This window comes from Adiantum capillus-veneris, chromosome 12, assembly GCF_014529385.1.
Source record: "Adiantum capillus-veneris isolate H3 chromosome 12, ASM1452938v2, whole genome shotgun sequence".
Classification (NCBI taxonomy): Eukaryota; Viridiplantae; Streptophyta; class Polypodiopsida; order Polypodiales; family Pteridaceae; genus Adiantum; species Adiantum capillus-veneris.
In genome coordinates this window covers 125498649-125521831 of record NC_140942.1, presented here as the reverse complement: position 1 = coordinate 125521831, position 23183 = coordinate 125498649, and positions in this window count along the sequence as shown.

Below are 23183 nucleotides of genomic sequence, written 5' to 3'. Positions count from 1 at the left end.
AAAAACACGCCATGGACCTCATTTGTTAGTAAAGCACCACTACAAGGTAGCTCAATGCCTGCAACAGTACCTACAAGTGTGTATCAATTGTATATACCCATGGGTCCTCGTACTCATGTAGTCCCTACCCCTCCCATTGTTTCAACTACCTATGCTCCACAACCACAACACCCAAGTTCTTATTTCCATGGGACCATACCGGCTAGCATTAGCATGTCACATCCAACGTCTGCTATGCTTAGGGCCACACATATGAACTTTGGGCCACCCCATGCCACAACATCGTACCGAATGTGGAATCCAAGGGCTTCCTATGCGCCAAGACCAATTCCAATACTTACTCCACATGTAGTCTCTGGCGTATCTTCACCCACAGTGCCTGCTCACTTAGGTGACTTGGCAACATTTTCTCAAGCTATTGGTCGATCTATTGCTGAGAATATGCGTAACACGCCTGATAGAGAGCCTAGAAGTAAGGCAGTACAAATAGCCAAGCTCACACAAAAATTTAGTGGAGACGGGGATGTGAGAAAGCATATCAAAGTGTTTGAACAAATATGTGATTCTCTAGGAGAACACAATGACCTGCATCAGAGTAATTCTTTAAGCCTAACCTTAAGTAGGAAGGCAGGGGATTGGTATAGAACCCTAAGGGTGGAAGAATAAAATGATTTACCCTACTCTTAGGAGGCTGTTCTTGAAAGAATACATACGAGAGGGAGTGCTTTGGGGTGTAGCCTCTTAGCTCCAGAAAGCCCAATGAGAGGAAGGAGAGTCGGTGAGAGACTTTATTAGTCGCTTAAAGCATTTTAATTATCATTGCAATCCAAATGAACGCTTCAACAATAACCAATTTCTTGATAGATTCATTAGGGGATTATGACATGAGGATATCTACAATGGCCTAGTCATTAGAGGTATCACCACTTGGGAGGCAGTCACCACCAATGCGATCCAATTGGAGGATAATTTAATGATTCAAGGAGAAAGAGTGTCTGTTGAGCCTAAATCTATTAGCTTGCAAGCATCAAGGCATCATCCAATGACCCTAAAGCCTATTGCTAAGGAGTCAAAGATATCTGAGATGAATTTAGCAGATCTCACCAAGGCTATTCAAGAGAGTCTTAGAGACAATCGTGCTCCGTAAAACAATCATATGTATCCAAGAAGGGAGCAAAAATGGTGGTTAGTATGCTATGGACCGCATAGTACCAGTGAATGCCCTACTTTTATAGTAAAATCCAATGGGAATTGCAATGCCTGTCGAAGGTATGGTCATCAAGCTAAGGATTGCATAGTATTTAAGCGCACGATGGCCAATAGACAAACCTTAGCATGGACAGACACACCTCGAGTGCCTGCATTGATGCCGGCCCCACCTCTTGAAAAAACAGCACAACACATGGTCCCTAGGACCCAAAATGTTGTTCAAACAACACCCTTAACACCTCCAGTGCTAGGACCGCAACCACCACATCCCAGAATCACTTCTGTGAATCAAGTGGGTTGTGAGTCATCTATTGCTTGTTTGGAAGGCTGTGAGGAAGATATGGACCCTAATATTTCCTATGGGATGGATGTGCTTGAAGAAAGTCCACAATACGACACGGAGGACTATTGGGGACAAGTCAAACTTGTCTATCAAGTAGCTGCTCTTGCTGCAAGAGGCCAAAATATCAATGACACTGCTAAGAGACCACATCTTCAATGTTGTGAGTGTGTAGGTCCACATCGTATAGCCGAGTGTCCTATTAGGCTACAAAAGAACGCCACACTAATACACACCAATCAAACGAGCACGTCTACAATGCCGATACTCATGTGTAATCGATGTGGCATAGATCATTTGATTGCCCAATGTCCAAATAATCCAAATGCACTGAAGATCACACCATTAAACTTGATTGAGGTTACTGAGGAGCCATCACAAAGTACACTTGTGGTACCAATAACGTAATCACACGATCGATGCTCCAAAAACAAAATTATATTCTTGAGGAAAGAGACATGGCATCAATTTCCCAATCTCAAGAAAAGAAGAAAACACAAAGGAAGAGATCACAAAAGCAACGAAGTCAGACCCTAGTTCAAAGACCAACATAGGGATTGGTGATGACCCCGTATATATGAACGATGCTGAAGAGGATTCTGATTCAGGTGAAACCATGGAGACCAAAACGACCACTAAGATAGAAACCAACAAGGAAGATCTTCATGAGCCACAATGGTTAGAATCCAAGAAGAAGATAGGAACTTATCCAAACCCTACAGAGGAGATCAAGCGAGTCAAGCAATTAAGGAGTTTGGTAGAAGATACCCAATGGGATCTAGAACCAGCACCTAGGTAGATCGAGGTTACAAACACAGTGTTCCCTACGCAACAAAAACCTCACCAAGTCCATAGAGCCTTAGCCATACCTAGTGTCATCCAAGAAGAAAGTGACTTAAAGTCATGGGAAAGTGGGCGTACTCACTTCTTGATGGAAAGAATGTTTACAGACAGACTACCTGATCCGATCGAAGAAATGGAGATCCCATCCTCCCCACATCAAGGGACTGAAGCCCAAAAGGTGCCGTTAAACATTGCCAAATTGATGGATTTCATGTCTTCAGAAGTTATAACCACCATCATGTCCAAACTATATATAGACCCTGAGGCCCATGTGAGCTCAATCCTGTTGCTCCAAAACAAATTAAAGATCGTGGAAAGGAAAAAATCACGGAATGCTACACACCTGCTCCAGAGCTAGTTTGGGTACCAAAGAAAGAACGATTTGTTCCACCTAGCTCAGAGGAAATCAAATGAAGCTTCTTGCTCTTCGTATAGTTCCTATACAAAAATAGAAGCTTTGACACAACCTCCACCTACAATAGTGGACCTCCATAAATCTTCAGAGGAATCCACACCTCCCAGTGTTCAAGAATCACCTGCTGAATCACTTCAAGTTCGATCCTGGGAGAGTACCTTACCACCCTTGCAACTCGATGAGGCACCTAAGGTAATAGAAAATTAGTGGCAAAAATCCTCACCTATTACCAACTGGAACAATTGGTTTCAAAGGGTGACTAGCATATTTCAAACGGTATGATCTACCCAAGGAAGGGGGGAGTGTTTTCTGATAGTCATCATTCACTCACTTCCCTCTCAACTTCCTCCCTGAACTCTCAATCTCGCAATCTTAGGGAATGTATATATAAAGCCTTATATTCACAAAAAACAAAAATAATAAAGAGCAAGAGCAATTAGCAAACGAGTATGCACAATAAAAGTGAAAACATTGACCTGGACCTACACATTCACATTCGGTACACTGAAACAGAAACCTGTGTCATCAAACACCTTTGATCCTCATCACCCGAGTGATGGAGGGTAGATAGGATGAGTACAATAGGAGTGTTTTTATTTTAGATTTTAGTGATTAGCAAAGTTCTTTCTTCCCACTGATGTGCCTCCTAGAGGTATTCTTTGTGTTTCCGAGTGTGTACAGGAACGTGTTGATGTTGTTAGGATTTGGACCTTCATGGAATCTTTCTCTCGTTTAGACTTCAAATCAAGCGCGACCATCAACACAAACATGTGTTTCTTGTCCATTAACATTGCCCCTTATCTTTTTGCATCCATGTTTGTAAGATTTAATTGTGATTGGTAGCATAATATCCAGCACATTTGGTTAGTATCAAACATTAAATTCAATTTAATTTATTGTCATAATCACTTGTCTAGGTTTAAAAATCAAGCAGTCCGACTAAGCTAGTTTGACCAAGCTAGGCGTTTGAGATTTTCTCTTAATACCATGGGGAATGCCTTCCTAATAATCAATGGTTACTTAGGTTCTTAATCCGATTTAGGAAGCATTGTGTGAAATGTACTAAGGCTTTCTAGTGGGCTTAGTCCCTATTGACCTTTAGCTTAAGTATTATAAAGGGAGTTTACTAGTGTGATGAGCCTAGGGAGGGTAACAATGTTATATGACTACCCAAATTTACAAAATTAAAATGCTGAAAACAAACAAACAAAAAAATCAAAGTGCCACAATGTAAAATCTTAAGCTGGAAGAGAAATCTCAGCTTAATTTGGTATTTCACTCACATGTATCACCTATGGTACTAGAGTCCTAGAGGTTCCCAGTGTGGGTGCTTTTCCTTGAAAAGCAAAAAACCCAAGGCATACAAAATAAGCACACACATCAAAATTGAATCACTGTGAAAAGACTTTGGGGGTTCAAAGAAAAGGTAATCAGTTAGGCGATGATTTCATGGAAAATTCCTTTTATCGTAGCTTAACTACAATGTCTTCGGGGTATAGCCTCTAGTCAGTCCTCGGACATGAAATACTTGGATCTCACGATTAAACAACTTAATTGACTAGAGAAAATTGAGAAGCTTGTTGTTAACCCTCACGGCTCACGGACACCCTATCACCTACGACGGACATTGTAACCTACGGCGGACGTTGTATTATTTACTTGTAGAGTCAGGTACCAGGCTTGTCGGTCCAATAGGAAAAGGGTAAGAGTGATCGCCGATGAGAGGCGCACTCTAACTGGAACATTTAAGGGATTAGTTGGCTAAGCATGGGCACCCAAGTGTGAATGGGGTGAGCTCATATAAAAGTCAACTAAACCTAAAATTCACTCATTCTCTCATTTGTGCAATAGAAGAGTGCTCTTGCTCCATCTCCATCTCCATCTTCTTCTTCTTCACCTCCTTGTGTGTGTGTGTATGTGTGTGTGTGTGTGTGTGTGTGTGTGTGTGTATGTGTGAGAGAGAGAGAGAGAGAGAGAGAGAGAGAGAGAGAGAGTGTGTGGGCAATCGAGCATTACGAAGGCAGGACGGCGGTGAAGCGGTTGAGCGCAGCGTAGCGGCGTCTCCTTCTTCTTCGCGACGAGGAATCCTCCACAGCAGGAGCATAGAGCGGTGAGTGACACACCATTGCCCTCTTTTGAGATTACTAGTTAAGCTAGTTGTGTGCTTGGAGCCGTCTGTGGCTTGCACACAGTGTTAGGCAAGTCCCTTGCTTCGACAGTGTGGCAAGGAGCGCACATTTTTGGCGCCGCTGCCCGGGAATTGCCCTGCACTAAGCCCAAGAGGCACTTTGTGCTTCTTCTATGAGTTGTTTGTAGTAGGAAAGAAGAGGAAGAGGAAGAGGAAGAGGAAGAGGAATGAGTTATTTTTCTGCAAGTTGTTAATTTCTGTATTGTCTGCAAGTTCTGTGATTTCTGCATAATCTTGTGTTTTCTGTTTGCACACAATCTTTGCACAATTAGTAGTCGTTAGCTTGTTCACAGTGAATGAGTAAGTAGGTAGACAGTTAGCAATTTCTGTTTGCACACAGTCTGTACACAGTTTTCTGTTAAGGTTTGCCTGCACACAGTCTTTGCACAGTAAGGTAGTGAGAGAGGAAGTAGGTGGACAATTAGCTCACTGTCAGTAAGCAGTTAGCAGAGTGGTTAACAGATTAGTGAGTGGTTAGCAGCACTGTTAGTAAGTAGATAAGGTAGTGAGCTGTGAGCTGTTGATAGAGAGGTTAGGTAGGTGTTGACAGTGTGTGTGGCCAAGAAAGGGTCACCTAAACCGCGCGCGGTCGTCGCCTTTAAAAAAAATAAAAAAAAATAATAAAATAAATAAAATAAAATAAATATTTAAGCGTGAGTGACTGGGGGGCTACACTAAAATTTTGATCAGGATCGGGATCATTTGCCCAAGCCCAAGCCCAAGCCCAAGCCCAGGCCCAGGCCCAGGCCTCAGTCCTATGATATATACTAGACTCACTCTTATATATATACCCTACCCCCTCAAGAGGGAATGAGAGCATGTGGGGCAAGTCCTCCACTCTCCTCCCTTCTCTTCCCACTTGCACCCTTATTTTCTAATTTGAGCCTAGTTCCCTACTAGAAATTGACGGTTTTAGGGATTCCGAGGGCATAAAGTGACCAAATGGAGGGCTGTAAAGCACGGCACGTCCCTCTGATCAAGACGCTCGTTTTGAGCTATCATACGTTCTATTCTATAGTTGGGTCAAAAAAAAAGGACCAAAATTTTTTTTAAAAAAATTAAGAAAAGACTTGGGTTGCAAAACACCCAAAAATACTAGGTGAGCAGCCTTCACGGGCACTCACTGACACTTCTAGGGGATCAAAGTCATATGAACCTATGCTCTGGACGAGTGTTAGAGCACGAGCATATTGGTAGTGCCTCCATTTACGCGGGCACCCATTATTCCTCCACCGTAGGTTCTGGACCTTCGGCCGGGACTCAAGGTAGCGCGACCCAAGATCCTCATATCGCGTCTAGTGATTCTTCCTCTGACTACGAAGTCATGGAGGGGTATCCTGCACCAAACCCTGATAGTTCAAGTCAAGACATGCATGCCATGGGCCCACGGCCTGGGTCCAGCGTGTTTAGCCGCTTAAAAGAGACCCTTAGTAGAGCTACTCGCTCCGAACATGTGGTTAATGAAATAAATGAAGGGAGTGGGGAAGTAAATTCGTCATTCATGCCTAAAATAGACCCTATGCTTCTTGAGAGTGTGCATGTGAATGTTCCATCCACTGCACCTCCTGATCCTTTAGGACTATCTCCCTCTGAGGTTCTACTACCCGATGGTAGGAGTCTTGCCGAAGTACAAGAGATCGAACGCTATATGCAAGCAACAAGGGAGAGGGAAATTGAGAACCTACGAAGGCTAGAACAAAGTTGATCCCTGAAAGCAAAGGCTCCTATGACAACAATCATGCCAGCCGAGCAATCGAGTGCTCCCAAGGTAGCAGTCACGGAGGGGCAAGCGATGGGGAGCAATAATGCTTCCACTTCGAGGGAAACCTCTAGCACACAAGACCTAGATGGGATATTCCTAAACAAAAATTGGGAGTATGACCTACAAGCAGAAGCTTTAACTGATCGGTACACAGAACACACCTATCATGTGGGTTGGTTAGATGTTCTACAATCCACATTGGGTGCTACTAGCATAGATGAGCAACAAAAGAAAGTCTGTGATGTCCTCCATAGGATTGTCGAGTTCTACACCTCCGATTATTCCAAGAGCTTACAATCCACAATGGCATTATCCAAGCTCTTATACAAGTGGAGCCATGCCATTTAATAATAACATGCCATATCAGACACCCCCTATGCCTAGGGCCACGCCTGTAAACTTTGGACCACCGTCTGGTACACTACCATACGAAATATGGGACCCAAGAGCCGCGCGTATGCCAAGGCCAAGGCCAACTCCCATCTCACATGTGGTTCCAGGAGCACATACACCCATTATACCTGCTCAAATAGGAGATTTGGCAGCATTTGCTCAAACTATCGGTCCCTCTATTGCGGAAAACATGCGTAGTGCACCTGATAGAGAGCCTAGGAGCAAGGCAGTTCAAGTAGCTAAGCTCACACAGAAATTTAGTGGAGACGGAGATGCTAGAAAGCATATGGAAGTCTTTGAACATGTGTGCGATTCCTTGGAAGAGCACAATGAGCTACATAAGTGTAAGGCTTTGAGTTTGACCCTAAGCGGAAAGGCTGGAGATTGGTATAGAACCTTAAGAGTAGAGGAGAAAATGATCTACTCTACTCTTAGGAGATTGTTCTTGAAAGAGCACATACGAGAGGGAGTACTTTGGGGTGTAGCCTCTTAGCTCCAGAAAGACCAACGAGAAGAAGGTGAATCCGTGAGAGAATTCATTAGTCGCCTAAAGAATTTGAATTCTCGATGCAATCTAAACGAGCGAATTAACAACAACCAATTGCTCGATAGATTCATTAGGGGACTACGACATGAAAGTATCTATAATGGCCTAGTCATTAGAGGTATCACTACTTGGAAAGCAGTCACCATGAATGCAATCCAATTGGAGGATAATTTAATGATTGCAGGAGAAAGAGTGTCTGCCGAGCCGAAGTCTAGTAGCTCGCAAGCGTCAGGGCATGAGCCAATGAAAATAAAGCCAATCGTGAAAGAGCAAACGATATCTGAGATGACTTTGGAAGATCTCACCAAGGCCATCCAAGAAAGCCTTAGGGGTAATCGTGCTCCACAAAACACTCATATGTATCCAAGAAGGGAGCAACAATGGTGCTCAATTTGCTTGGGCCCACATACTACGAGTGAATGCCCTACTTTCAGAGTAAAGTTTAACGGGACTTGTAACGCGTGTGGTAGGTATGGCCATCAAGCGAAGGATTGCCTAATGCTTAAACGCATCATGGAAAATAGACCGCCTATACCTTGGGCAGACTCACCTCGAGTTCCTGCATTGATGCCTACCCCACCCATGGAGCAACAGTTGCCATTACAGCACATGGTCCCTAGAACCCAAAATGTGGTCCAAACCACACCGTTTCCACCTCCAGTGCTAGGACCGCAACCCCCTCATCCAAGAGTTACACCTATGAACCAAATAGGTTGCGAGTCATCTAGTATTTATGTAGATTGCGAAGAGGACATAGACTCTAGTATCACCTATGGAGTCGACATGCTTGAGGAGTGTCCCATGTACTATATGGAAGACCATTGGGGACAAATCAAACCGGTATATCAAGCTACTGTGCTAGCAGCAAGAGGCCAAAACATTAATAGTTTTGCCAGGAGACCACCTCTTCAGTGCTACGAATGTGGTGGACCACATCGAGTAGCTGAGTGCCCCATTAGAATGCAAAAGAATGTTGCACTAATGTAAACAAGTCAAGGGAGTGCATTGGCAATGCCAATACTCACTTGTAATCGTTGTGGCATAGATCATTTGATCGCACAGTGTCCTAACAATCCAAACGCACCGAAAATCACACCATTGAACTTAATAGAGATTGTTGATGGGACACCACCAACTATAAACATAGTACCAGTAAACGCACTCACACGATCGATGCTCCAAAAACAAAATTATATTCTTGAGGAAAGAGACACGGCATCAATTGCCCAATCTCAGAAAAAGAAGAAAACACAAAGAAAGAGATCGCAAAAAGCAGCGAAGTCAGACCCCAGTTCAAAGACCAACATAGGGACTTGTGATGACCCCGTATATATGAACGATGCTGAAGAAGATTCTGATTCAGGTGAAACCATGGAGACCAAAACGACCACTAACATAGAAACCAACAAGGAAGATCTTCATGAGCCACAATGGACAAGATCCAAAAAGAAGATAGGAACTTACCCAAACCCTACAGAGGAGATTGAGCGAGTCAAGAAATTAAGGAGTTTGGTAGAAGATACCCAAAGGGATCTAGAACAAGCACCTAGGAAGATCCAGATTATAGACACCGTGTTCCCTACGCAACAAAAACCTCACCAAGTCCATAGACCCTTGGACATACCTAGTGTCATCCAAGAAGAAAGTGATTTAAAGTCATGGGAAAGTAGGCGTACTCACTTCTTGATGGAAAGAATGTTTACAGAGGGACTACCTGATCCTATCGAAGAAATGGAGATCCCATCTTCCCCACGTCAATGGACTCAAGACCAAAAGGTGCCGTTAAACATTTCCAAATTGATGGATTTCATGTCTTCAGAAGTTAGAACCACCATCATGTCCAAACTATATAAAGACCCCGAGCTAGTCTCAGCTCTTCGAGCCTTCCTCAATGGAGAACTGATGTTTGGGCTACCACAATTTGGACAGATGGATGGAGCTAGGGAGATGCCAATAGAGGAGGAATACATAGATCCACAACAGAACCTAGATGAGAACCTTGTTATAGAAATACCTGTTAACAAGTTGGGACAATACTTTGAGGGTGATGAATCCAATGCGACTATTGTTAAGTATGGAGCCTGATTTACCCTTGTAATTTTATGTGGTAAAAGCACACATTTGTAAGGCCCCCATTATGAGGAGAAGCCATCGTGTGTGAAGGAAAATCACTCACCGGAAACCAAAATTTTCACGGACAAGAATCAGGGGCAACTTTAAAGGCCTCGGGGACGAAGGCCCCCGAGACTTTTTTTCGCCGGAATATTATGGCTGGACGGCGGCCGGAAAGTGGTCGGAAAACAACCGATCGGTTGGCCGGTGGCCGATAGTCAATGGCCGATGGTCGGAAGTCAATGGCCGGTGGCCGGTGGCCGAATTCAAAAGCGGACTTGTCTTCTCACGGACGGCCACACATGGGCGGATTGGAGGGTCCGATTTGGACTGATTCACACAAGGGCGGCTACACATGGCTGTCTCTCATAAGAGAGGGCAGCCCTTTTGGCCTATAAAACGAGGCCATTTCTACACACATTTCATAGTGTGAAGTTGATGCAACAAGGTGAGTGTGAGGTGGTGAGAGTGAAGCAAGGCGGGAGCTCCATTAAGGGTATAATCCCTTTGTAAACTACTTCTTGTTTTGAAGTACTAAATCCATTGAGTGGCTGCTTTCCCGTGGACGTAGCCCACATTGGGTGAACCATGTATATCATGTGTACTCTCTCTCTCTCTCTCTCTCTCTCTCTCTCTCTCTCTCTACTCTATAATCTCGTGTATATAAATCTATCTCGCTCCATTAAGTAATCTACTCAATTATCTATTTAGCTACGTCTTATTTCCTAATAGCTCACACATATCGGCACCACACATCCTGGAGACAAGCAAAGAAGAAAGGGGGAAGGGAATATTCTTTTTTGCCGGAATATTATGGCCGGACGGCGGCCGGAAAGTGGTCGGAAAACAACCGGTGGGTTGGCCGGTGGCCGGTAGTCAATGGCCGATGGCCGGTGATCGGAAGTCAATGGCCGGTGGCCGGTGCCCGGTGGCCGAATTCAAAAACGGACTTGTCTTCTCAAGGGCGGCCACACATGGGCGGATTGGAGGGTCCGATTTGGACTGATTCGCACAAGGGCCGCTACACATGGCTGTCTCTCATAAGAGAGGGCAGCCCTTTTGGCCTATAAAAGGAGGCCATTTCTACACACATTTCATAGTGTGAAGTTGATGCAACAAGGTGAGTGTGAGGTGGTGAGAGTGAAGCAAGGCGGGAGCTCCATTAAGGGTATAATCCCTTTGTAAACTACTTCTTGTTTTGAAGTACTAAAGCCATTGAGTGGCTGCTTTCCTGTGGATGTAGCCCACATTGGGTGAACCACGTATATCGTGTGTACTCTCTCTCTCTCTCTCTACTCTATAATCTCATATATATAAATCTGTCTCTCTCCATTAAGTAATCTACTCAATTATCTATTTAGCTACGTCTTATTTCCTAACAACTGGTATCAGAGCAAGGTTTGCTCGTAGCTAAATTATCTCAAGGAAAGGAGTTCAACGGCAAAAACTACCAACATTGGAAGATGCAGGTTGAAGACTATCTCTACCAGAAGGACCTCTATTTGCCACTAGGCGGTCTTGCGAAGAAGCCCGCAACAATGGCAGATGAAGCATGGATTGTCCTTGATCGAAAGGCACTGGGAACAATCCGGTTAAGCTTGGCGTCAACAGTGGCCTTCAATGTTTCGGAGATGAAGACCACGGAGGACTTGATGAAGTCACTTGACGACTTCTACGAGAAACCATCGGCATCCAATAAGGTATTTCTTATGAAGCGCTTGTTCAATCTAAAGATGGCAGAGAATGGTTCAGTTGCAGAACACCTAAATGACTTTAACACAAATATAAGTCAACTTCGATCAGTGCAAATCAATTTCGATGACGAAGTGCGAGCTCTCTTTATACTATCATCTCTACCGGATAGTTGGGACAGCCTTGTGATGGCTGTAAGTAATTCTATCTCTGGCACAAATACTCTTAAGTTTGATGATGTTGTGGGTGTTCTCCTAAGCAAGGAAATGCGAAGGAGAAGCACAGGAGAATCATCAAGTGCTGCACTATCAGTGGAAACAAGAGGAAGGCTTAAGGAGAGGTTCAAAAACCAAAAGGGTCGTGATCGCTCAAGGCGGAGCAAGTCACGCACAAAGTCAGTTCTTGAATGTTGGAACTGCGGCAAGAAGGGCCACGTCAAGAAGGATTGCTGATCCAAGAAGAAGAAGGAGACAGAGTCTCAAGACAACAAGCCAACATCGGAGGCCAATGTGGCAGGTAAAGTAGATCAAGATGCTCTAATTCTCTCATTAGACAATGTGTCTAATTCCTGGATAGTAGATTCTGGGGCTTCATTCCATGCGACACCACACAAGCAACATTTCCAAGACTACACCAAAGGTAATTTTGGGTATGTATACTTGGGAGATGATGAATCTTGGGAGATTGTCGGCAAAGGTACAGTTTCTGTCAAAACTGCTAACGAAAATGAATGGAAGCTTAAAGATGTTAGGCATGTTCCTTCTCTTCGCAAAAATTTGATCTCTACAGGACAATTGGACGATGAAGGTCACAACATTGCATTCGGAAACAAACGGTGGAAGATCTCAAAGGGATCTTTGGTGGTTGCCAAGGGTGAAAAAGTCGGTACACTTTATTTGTGTACTGTTAGCACGTAACCTTCAGCTTGTGCAGCAACTACAGAAGTTGACAGTGCGGTGTGGCACTACCGACTTGGGCATATGAGTGCCAAAGGAATGCAAATCCTTCAAACAAAGAAGCTTCTACCAGGTTTGAAAGAAGTGGACTTAGAGTTCTGTGAAGATTGTGTTTATGGTAAACAAAAGAGGGTAAAAGTTCAAAAATCAGGAAATGAAAGAAAAAATAAAAAACTTGAGTTGGTTCATTCTGATGTTTGGGGTCCTGCAAGTACACCATCACTTGGTGGCTCATTGTACTATGTAACATTCATAGACGATGCGACTAGAAAAACATGGGTTTATGTCATGAAGAATAAATCCGATGTATTTTCCATATTTCAAAGGTGGAAAGCCTTTGTGGAGAATGAAACAGGTACCAAGGTTAAATGCCTCAGATCCGACAATGGAGGCGAATATTGCAGCCAAGCTTTTGAAAGCTTTTGTGCTAGCAATGGCATTCGGAGGCAAAGGACAACCCCAAGGACACCTCAACAAAATGGTATTTCGGAAAGGATAAACAGGACAATCATGGAACGAGCACGAAGCATGCGGCTACATGCAGGCCTACCGCTTGAGCTTTGAGCGGAAGCTGTAAGTACGTCTGTGTACTTAATCAATCGTTCACCCTCAACGACATTGGATGGGGGAGTTGCAGAAGAGGCATGGACAGGTAAACCGGTGAATTATGCATTTCTCAAAGTGTTTGGGTGTGAGGCTTTCATGCACATAGATAGAAGCCTAAGATCAAAGTTAGATGCAAAGTCCAAAAAGTGTTTCTTCATTGGCTATGGAGAAGGAGACTTTGGGTATCGCCTATGGAATCCTGAAGATGGTAAAATCTTAAGGAGTAGGGATGTAATTTTTAACGAACAAAATATGTACAAAGATTACTTGGAAAGAAAACAAACAAAAGAAACAGGTGATGAGTACATGGAGCTTGAGGACGGTGAAGACTCAAGGAGTGCAAACGGTGACAATGTGCAACAACGTCAACCAAATGAGGAGCCTCAACCTATTCCTCGAAGATCTACAAGAGCAAGTAGACCTCCACAAAGGTTTGTTCCTTCCTTCAACCATCTCTTGATCTCAGATTCTGGAGAGCCGGAATCATATGAAGAAGCTATGCAACATGAATCCAAAGAAGAATGGACGAAGAGCATGCAAGTGGAGATGGACTCACTACATCGCAACCAAACATGGGAGTTGGTTGAGTTGCCTAAAGGTAGGCGGGCACTTCAAAACAAGTGGGTGTACAAGCTAAAGGAAGAAGAAGGTGGGAAGAAAAGGTACAAGTCTAGGCTTGTGGTAAAAGGTTTTTCTCAAAAGAAAGGTATTGACTTCAATAAAATATTTTCTCCTGTTGTAAAAATGAACTCAATTAGGCTTTTCTTAAGCCTTGTGGCTGCTCATGATCTAAATCTCGAGCAAATGGATGTAAATACGGCATTCCCTCACGGTGACTTAGAGGAGGAAATCTACATGCTTCAACCAAAGGGGTATGAAGTAAAAGGTAAGGAGAAAATGGTTTGCAGATTAAAGAAGAGCTTGTATGGTTTAAAGAAAGCATCAAGACAATGGTACTTGAAGTTTGATCAATGGATGTTGGATCATGGATTCACAAGATGCAACTCGGATCACTGCGTCTACACAGAGAATTTGGGAGATGGGAAATTCATCATCCTAATGTTGTATGTTGATGACATGTTGATTGCAAGTGCTAACATGCAGGACATCAAAGACCTAAAAGAGGAGCTGTCCAAATCTTTTTCAATGAAATATTTAGGTGCTGCAAAGAGGATACTTGGTATGAAAATATCAAGGGAAAGGACGAAGAAGACAATAAAGCTATCTCAAGAAGATTACATCAAGAAGGTACTAGAAAGGTTTGCAATGCAAAATGCAAAACCAGTTTCTACACCTTTGGCTGGTCGTTTTAAACTAACGAAGGATATGTGTCCAAAGACACAAGAGGAGATAGCCTATATGTCTAAAGTTCCATATGCTGCGGTTCTCTAATGTATGCTATGGTCTGGACAAGGCCATACATTGCACATGCAGTGGGAGTTGTGAGTAGGTTCATGGACAACCTAGGTAAAGAGCATTGGCAAGCTGTGAAGTGGATACTTAGGTATCTAAAAGGGACAACAACAAATGCTTTGTATTTTGGAGGAACTGATATTTTTCTAGAAGGGTATGCTGATGCAGATATGGCAGGTGACAAAGATACTTGAAGGAGCACTACTGGCTATGCGTTCACGGTTGGAGGCACAGCAGTAAGCTGGGCTTCAAAGCTGCAGAAAGTGGTTTCACTTTCTACCACGGAAGCAGAGTATGTAGCAATGACGGAGGCAAGCAAAGAAATTATGTGGCTTCACAGATTCTTAGAAGAGCTTGGATTCAAACAAGACAATTGTGTCTTGTACAGTGATAGCCAAAGCGCTATCCATCTTGCGAAGAACTCAGCCTTTCATTCAAGGACAAAGCACATTGAGGTGAGATATCACTTCATACGCACTCTTTTGGAAGAGGGACAACTAAAGCTAGGAAAGGTGCATACAAGTGAAAATCCTGCAGACATGTTTACAAAGGTAGTCAACAAGGAGAAGTTGAGCTTTTGCTCATCTTCAATCGGCATTCAAGGATAAGAAGCCAGAATGGAAAGCAGTCACATGCTTGGTTTGGAGATCAGTCTCCAAGTGGGAGATTGTTAAGTATGGAGCCTGATTTACCCTTGTAATTTTATGTGGTAAAAGCGCACATTTGTAAGGCCCCCATTATGAGGAGAAGCCATCGTGCGTGAAGGAAAATCACTCACCGGAAACCAAAATTTTCACGGACAAGAATCAGGGGCAACTTTAAAGGAATATTATGGCCGGACAGCGGCCGGAAAGTGGTCGGAAAAAAACAGGTGGGTTGGCCGGTGGCCGGTAGTCAATGGCCGATGGCCGGTGATCGGAAGTCAATGGCCGGTGGCCGGTGGTCGAATTCAAAAGCGGACTTGTCTTCTCAAGGGCGGCCACACATGGGCGGATTGGAGGGTCCGATTTGGACTTATTCGCACAAGGACGGCTATGTTGAGATGTCGAGCTCTACACCTTGAGCTGGCATCCACTACGGGTCTTGGCCGCTTACGGCATTTACTCACTGGCGCGTTAGGTGACCGACACGGAGGATCTCTGCCAGTGATTCTACAGCTGGACTACACTTATAGTGCCAGCCTAGTACGCTTCTAGCGAGTTCACACTTAGTGACCGCATGTACATATGTGCTACTTTTCAGCTTTAGCACTTAGTCATTTTTGTACTCTCTTTTCTGTGAAGAAGAAGAAGAAGCTTTCCATCTCTGTGTGCTTTGTGCTTGTCTTGTGTAGCTCTCTTGCATCCTCATTCTTTACATGGTATCAGATCTTGGTGCAGGCAAGAGAGGCTAAGAGAGCAAGAGCATCACAATCCCTTCGTTCGTTCGCACAAGTTTCTGAATAGGTCTCCAAAGTGCAGTATACAGAGATTTACTGTACAAGTATAGTGGTTGTATGTACGCTTGATTGTGGACACTCGTTGAGTGTAGAAAGCGTTACAAGAACCACGATAGCAGGTTCAGCAGATTTGCAGGTTTTTGTAGATTGCAGCTATTTTGTCTTGGTGCTTCAAGATGTCTGACGGTTTAAGTCAGATTGTTACTGAGAAGCTTGAGAAAAATAACTACCCTGCATGGAAGTTCAGAATAACAAATTTCCTAAAAGGAAAAGGTTATTGGGACTATGTAGAAGGAGACAATGAAAAGGAACCAGAGATTCCCGAGGCAAATGCTACAGTAGAACAAAGGAAAGCTTTGAGGGACTGGCAACAAGGCCAGAGCAAAGTGATGTATTGGCTTTCTATGAGCATCACAGATGGCATGATGGGCTATCTACAGGATGCTGAAACCCCCGCCATTGCATGGAAAAACTTAGGCAGAGTGTTCGAGGTGAACACCAAGGCCAGGAAGCTTCAACTAAAGTCGGAGCTAAATCAGGTTAAGAGGAACAACCTCTCAATCAATGATTATGCCTTGAAGATCAAGAGTATCATTGAGGCTCTTGGATCTATTAAAGTGTCAGTGGAAGACGATGACATTGTCCGTGCATGCTTGGATGGTCTAGGAGATGAGTATGTACATTTTAGGTCTTCCATGAATACAAGAGACGACATCCCCGTGTTCCAAGATTTGATTTCTATGCTTATTCTTGAGGAGAAGAACCTTGACACATCTTCTTCTCATGGCAGAAATAATTCTGAACAGGCCTTCTATTCTAACTCCAACAGAGGTAGAGGTAGAGGTCGTGGTCGAGGCCCAAGGGGTTGCAGGGGCCAATTTCTGGAAGGTCAATCAAATCAAAACAATACAGGTGGCAGGGGAAACCAGTCTCAAGGCAGGGGGAGTCAAAGAGGTCGTGGTGCAGGATCAAGCAGGCAGCAACATACTCCAGATAGTAGAGAATGTTGGACTTGTGGTGAAAGAGGTCACATGTCACGTGACTGTCCAAAGGGAAAAGCAAGTAGAAAGAGAGAACAGGGCAACTATGCATCTACTAGCAGAGATGCAGATGACAGCAAAAACGAGCGCATGTTTGTTATGCAGCATGTAATGAATACAATGACTGCAGAGAATTCCACCCAAGATGATGTTTGGTATGTGGATTCAGGTGCCTCTAATCACATGACGTCTCGTGGAGAGTGGTTTAGAGATATGCGCAAACCAGATGTGTCAGGCTATGTGCAGACAGGAGATGATACAGCTCACCCCATTGCTCATGTAGGGGACATACCTCTAAATACGAAGAGTGGGAAATCAAAGTACTTAGCAGATGTACTTCATGTCCCAAACATTACAAAGAATCTTGTTTCTGTTGGACAAATGGTTGAGCAGGGTTTGCAGGTTCGCTTCAATCCAAATGGCTGTTATGTAGAAGATTTCCAGAATGGCTGTAAGCTGATCACAGAGGGCAAATGTGTGGGCAGAATGTTTACGCTGAATGTAGACATGCCTGAGGTAAAAGCTGCATTATTTGCACAGGGCACAGGTGTTGTGGCTGATGTTGACATTTGGCACAAACGCATTGGCCATGTCAATGAGCAGAGATTGCGCAGCATGCAATCAAAACAGATTGTAAAAGGTTTGCCCAAATTCAAGGTGGATGGTATGCATAAAGTGTGTGCAGCATGCCAGTTTGGAAAACAGTCAAAGGGCTCATTTCCACATGAGCGCAATGTATGTAAAAGGCCACTTGAGGTGGTGCACACAGATGTTTGGGGTCCAACCGATACTGCAAGTATACATGGTTGCAGGTATTATGTCTCTTTCATTGATGACCATACAAGGAAAGTATGGGTCTACTTCATGCGTAACAAAAGTGAAGTGTTTGGTCACTTTCAAGACTTCAAAGTCATGATTGAGAAGGAGACAAATATGCAAATCAAGACATTGAGGTCAGATGGAGGGGGAGAGTACTTCTCCAATGATTTTTTAGATTTTCTGCGAATGCATGGTATACACAGGCAGTTTACATGCAGATATACTCCACAACAGAATGGGGTCGCAGAAAGGAAAAGCAGGCACATTGCAGAGGTTGCACGTGCATTGATGAATGAGAAGAACATGCCTCATCATTTCTGGGCTGAAGCTGTAAATACACCTGTGTACATTATGAACAGGACACCTACAGCTGCGGTGCATGATGTAACACCTGAGGAAAAGTTTATAGGTACAAAGCCTGATTTGGCACACTTGAAAGTGTTTGGCTGCATAGCTTACGTGCATGTACCAGATGAGTTGCGTAGGAAATTGGATCCTAAAGCAGAGAAATGTATTCTTGTGGGATATTCCCTTGAACAAAAGGGGTACAGGTGCTACAATCCTACTACACGAGAATTATGAGTGAGCAGAGATGTAGTCTTTGATGAGATGAGAAGCTGGTACAGTAATGCACATGGCACTATTGGGGCTGATGTAAAAGATGATGTGGTTGTACAAAATGTGAGGCCACAGTCACAGGTTTTGAGTGGACCACAAGAGTCCTCTTCTCGTGGCTCTGTTGAGAAACCATGGAATGGTAGACTACGTACGCAGGTTACTCCACCAACAGGTACAGGGAATGTATCACGAAAAGGAAAGGAAAAGGTTGATGAACCTCCCTTTATGGTTGATGCATCATCAGGTTTTTCACATGTAGACATGGATTCAGATGGTTCTGAACAAAGTCTTGATGAGGAATTTGGAATTCCGGCTGTCAGGACACCTGGTGTAAGGAAAGTACAAGAAGATGCTAGAGGGCAAAGGAGTGACCAAGGACCGCGCAGATCTAATAGAGTCAGAAATCTAGTTCAGAAATTGACTTATGATGGGTATCTAGCGCATCACCAAGCCTACATGGCTAAGGTGATACAGGATGTGGAGCCCACATGTTTTGAGGATGCAGTTGCAAATGTGCATTGGGATGATGCAATGAATGAAGAGATGGCTGCATTGGAAGCAAATGACACATGGGAGTTGGTGCCATTGCCAAGTGGCAAGAAAGCTATTGGCTGTAAATGGGTGTATAAAACCAAGCATAAGGCTGATGGTAACATTGAGCGTCACAAGGCAAGGCTGGTCGCAAAGGGTTATGCACAGACGTATGGCATAGACTATGAGGAGACCTTTGCTCCAGTGGCAAAGATGACGACAGTGAGAGCTGTCATAGCAGTGGCTGCATCTAGAGGATGGATTATGCATCAAATGGATGTAAAGAATGCCTTCTTGAATGGTGAGTTGCAAGAGGAAGTGTATATGGATCAGCCACCTGGTTATGTCGATCCAGGTTACCCAGATTATGTATGCAGACTTCTCAAAGCTTTGTATGGTTTGAAGCAAGGCTCTAGAGCATGGTATGACAGGATTGCCAAGTATCTTGTCAGTATTGGTTTTAGGAGAGCTCATGCTGATCATTCACTCTATGTACGTGAGAGTGATGTGGGGATTGTGGTCATTACCATATATGTAGATGACCTTATTATTGTTGGTGACAATGCTATGGAGATTGACCATGTGAAGGGTCTTCTCAAACAGGAGTTTGAAATGAAAGATTTAGGCGAGTTGCGCTACTTTCTTGGCATTGAGGTGATCAGGACTCCAGAGGGTGTATGGCTATCACAGAGACAGTATGCTTTGGACATGTTTTCAAAGTATGGTATGGCTGATTGTAAGCCAATTTCTATTCCCTTGGATGTGAATGCAAAGCTGAGTGCAGAGAAGGGTGATGTTGTTGAGGATGTCAACATGTACAGGAAGATTGTGGGTAGTCTAATCTACTTGACTATCACGAGGCCAGACTTGAGCTACACATTAGGCTTGGAGAGTCAGTTCATGCAACTTCCGAGGAAGCCACATTTGGATGGAGTACGACGCACACTTAGGTATGTGCAAGGTACTCTTGACTACGCATTGTTCTATGCAGCAGATGCACCATTAGCATTGTATGGGTATACAGATGCAGATTGGGCAGGTAGCATTGTTGATAGGAGATCTACGAGTGGCTTCATGTTCTCTTTTGGGAGTGCTGCTGTTACTTGGAGCAGCAAAAAGCAGCCTACGGTTGCTTTATCGAGCACAGAGGCCGAGTACAGAGGTGCAGCAGTTGCGGCGTGCGAGGTAGCTTGGCTACGCACATTACTTGAGGACTTGGGAGTGCAGGTGGACCAGCAGATTTTCATCCATTGTGACAACCTCAGCAGCATGCAATTGGCTAGGAACCCAGTGTTCCATGCCAGGACCAAACACATAGAGGTCCATTACCACTACGTTCGAGAGCGAGTGTTGGTGGGCGACATCGACTTGGTCTACGTCAGCACAGAGGAGCAGATAGCGGATATCTTTACCAAGGCCCTCGGAGCTGAGAAGCTTTGACGTTTCCGGACTATGCTTGGACTCTGCGACATGCAGAGCTCGAGGGGGAGTGTTGAGATGTCGAGCTCTACACCTTGAGCTGGCATCCACTACGGGTCTTGGCCGCTTACGGCATTTACTCACTGGCGCGTTAGGTGACCGACACGGAGGATCTCTGCCAGTGATTCTACAGCTGGACTACACTTATAGTGCCAGCCTAGTACGCTTCTAGCGAGTTCACACTTAGTGACCGCATGTACATATGTGCTACTTTTCAGCTTTAGCACTTAGTCATTTTTGTACTCTCTTTTCTGTGAAGAAGAAGAAGAAGCTTTCCATCTCTGTGTGCTTTGTGCTTGTCTTGTGTAGCTCTCTTGCATCCTCATTCTTTACAGGCTACACATGGCTGTCTCTCATAAGAGAGGGCAGCCCTTTTGGCCTATAAAAGGAGGCCATTTCTACACACATTTCATAATGTGAAGTTGATGCAACAAGGTGAGTGTGAGGTGGTGAGAGTGAAGCAAGGCGGGAGCTCCATTAAGGGTATAATCCCTTTGTACACTACTTTTTGTTTTGAAGTACTAAAGCCATTGAGTGGCTGCTTTCCCGTGGACATAGCCCACATTGGGTGAACCACGTATATCGTGTGTACTCTCTCTCTCTCTCTCTCTCTCTCTCTCTCTCTCTCTACTCTATAATCTCGTGTATATAAATCTGTCTCTCTCCATTAAGTAATCTACTCAATTATCTATTTAGCTACGTCTTATTTCCTAACAACTATACCAATTATTACTAAGGGATTAACTGTGAAGGGAATCCTTGATGGTGGCGCTGGGGTTAGCATTGTGACTAAAAATTGCTGGGAAACTATGGGAAGACCTCACCTTGCGACCACAACCATAGTAGTGAAGATGGCCAATGGGTCTATTGTTAAACCTATTGGGATGCTAGAAGATCTCAAGATCAAGGTCTTTGGACATAAAATAAGAGTTACCTTTATTGTTATGGATTTCTCCAAGCACACTATGGCATCGGAGATGATCTTAGGACGTCCTTTCATGAGGGAAGCAAAAATGGTGCATGACTGGTCTAAAAACCATGTCTACTTGCAGTTCCAAGATTCTATCATTCGAGTGGATCTTGTTACGGGTTGAGCACATCCTCTAGGAAATAGGTTTATAATTGATCATAGATCTGACACCACAGTTCACTCGAGCCCATTGCAGTATTGTTACACGTGTAAAGCGGACACTGATGTTGGGGAAGATTCTCCTTATACGGATGTACTACCTAGGATGACTGAGTCAGACAATGTGGATTGGGTCCACCTAGTAGCAACCATAGAGAGTTGGGGAAATAGGAGGACAACCTGGGTAACACCTGAGGGGGATTAAATGCCCGTACCCTTAAATATGCTACAAGCAATGCATATAGCTTCTGACAAGACTCATCCTAATATAACGAAGAAAACATACAAGTGGGTCCCTAAAGCTTCTTTAGCGACCATGGCTAGTACTAAAAAATGAAAGCCTTATAAGAAACGTACCACTCGCCCCAAGAAAGTAAGAAAACATGGCGTTGGATACCTAAACGATTATTGGAAGCCCAAGGCTACTATCGAGGAAATGATCAAATTTGGGTGCCAAAACCTAAATTGTGTTCTTACCTGTCACCTGATCCATATGAACCCACTCCTATAGCTCCAAAACAAATTGACAATCGCGGAAAGAAAGAAATCACAGAATGCTACACACCCGCTCCAGAGCTAGTTTGGGTACCGAAGAAAGAACGATTTGTTCCACCTAGCTCAGGAAGGGGGGAGTCCCATGAAGCTTCTAGCTGCTCATGTAATGCATCCATAGAGGTAAAAGCTTCTCCACAGCCTCCACCTACAATAGTGGACCTCCATAAAGCTACAAAGAAATCCACACTTCCCAGTGTTCAAGAATCACCTGATGAACCACTTCAAGTTCTTCGATCTTGGGAGAGTACCTTACCACCTTTGCAACTTGACGAGGCACCTAAGGTAAGAGAAAACTACTGGCAAAAATCCTCACCTATTATCAACTGGAATGATTGGTTTCAAAGGGTGACGAGCTCATTTCAAACGGTATGATCTACCCAAGGAAGGGGGGAGTATTTGCTGACATCCATCATTCACTTGCTTCCCTCTGAACCTTGTTTCCCTGACCTCTCAATCACCAATCTTAGGGAATGTATATATATAAAGCCTTATACTCACAAAAAAATAAATAAATAAATAAAGAGCAAGAGCAATTAGCAAACAAGTATGCACAATAAAAGTCAAAACATTGACTAGACCTACACATTCACATTCGGTACACTGAAATAGAAACCTATGTCATCAAACACCTTTGATCCTCGTCACTCGAGTGATGGAGGGTAGGTAGGATTAATACGATAGGAGTGTTTCTGTTTTAGAGTTGAGTGATTACCAAAGTTCCTTTTTCCCACTGATGTGCCTCCTAAAGGTATTCTTTGTATTTCCTAGTGTGTACAAGAACGTGTTGTTGTGGTTAGGATTTGGACCTTCATGGAATCTTTCTCTCATTCACACTTCAAATCAAGCGCGATCATCAACACAAACAGGTGTTTCTTGTCCATTAGCATTGCCCCTTATCTTTTTTTGCATCTATGATTGTCTGCTTTGATTGTGATTGGTAGCATAATATTCAGCGCATTTGCTTAGTACCAAACATTAAATTCAATGAATTTTTTGTCATAATCACTTGTCTAGATTTAAAAATCAAGCAGTCCGACTAAGCTAGTTTGACCAAGTTAGGTGTTAGAGATCTTCTCTTAATACCATGGGGAATGCCTT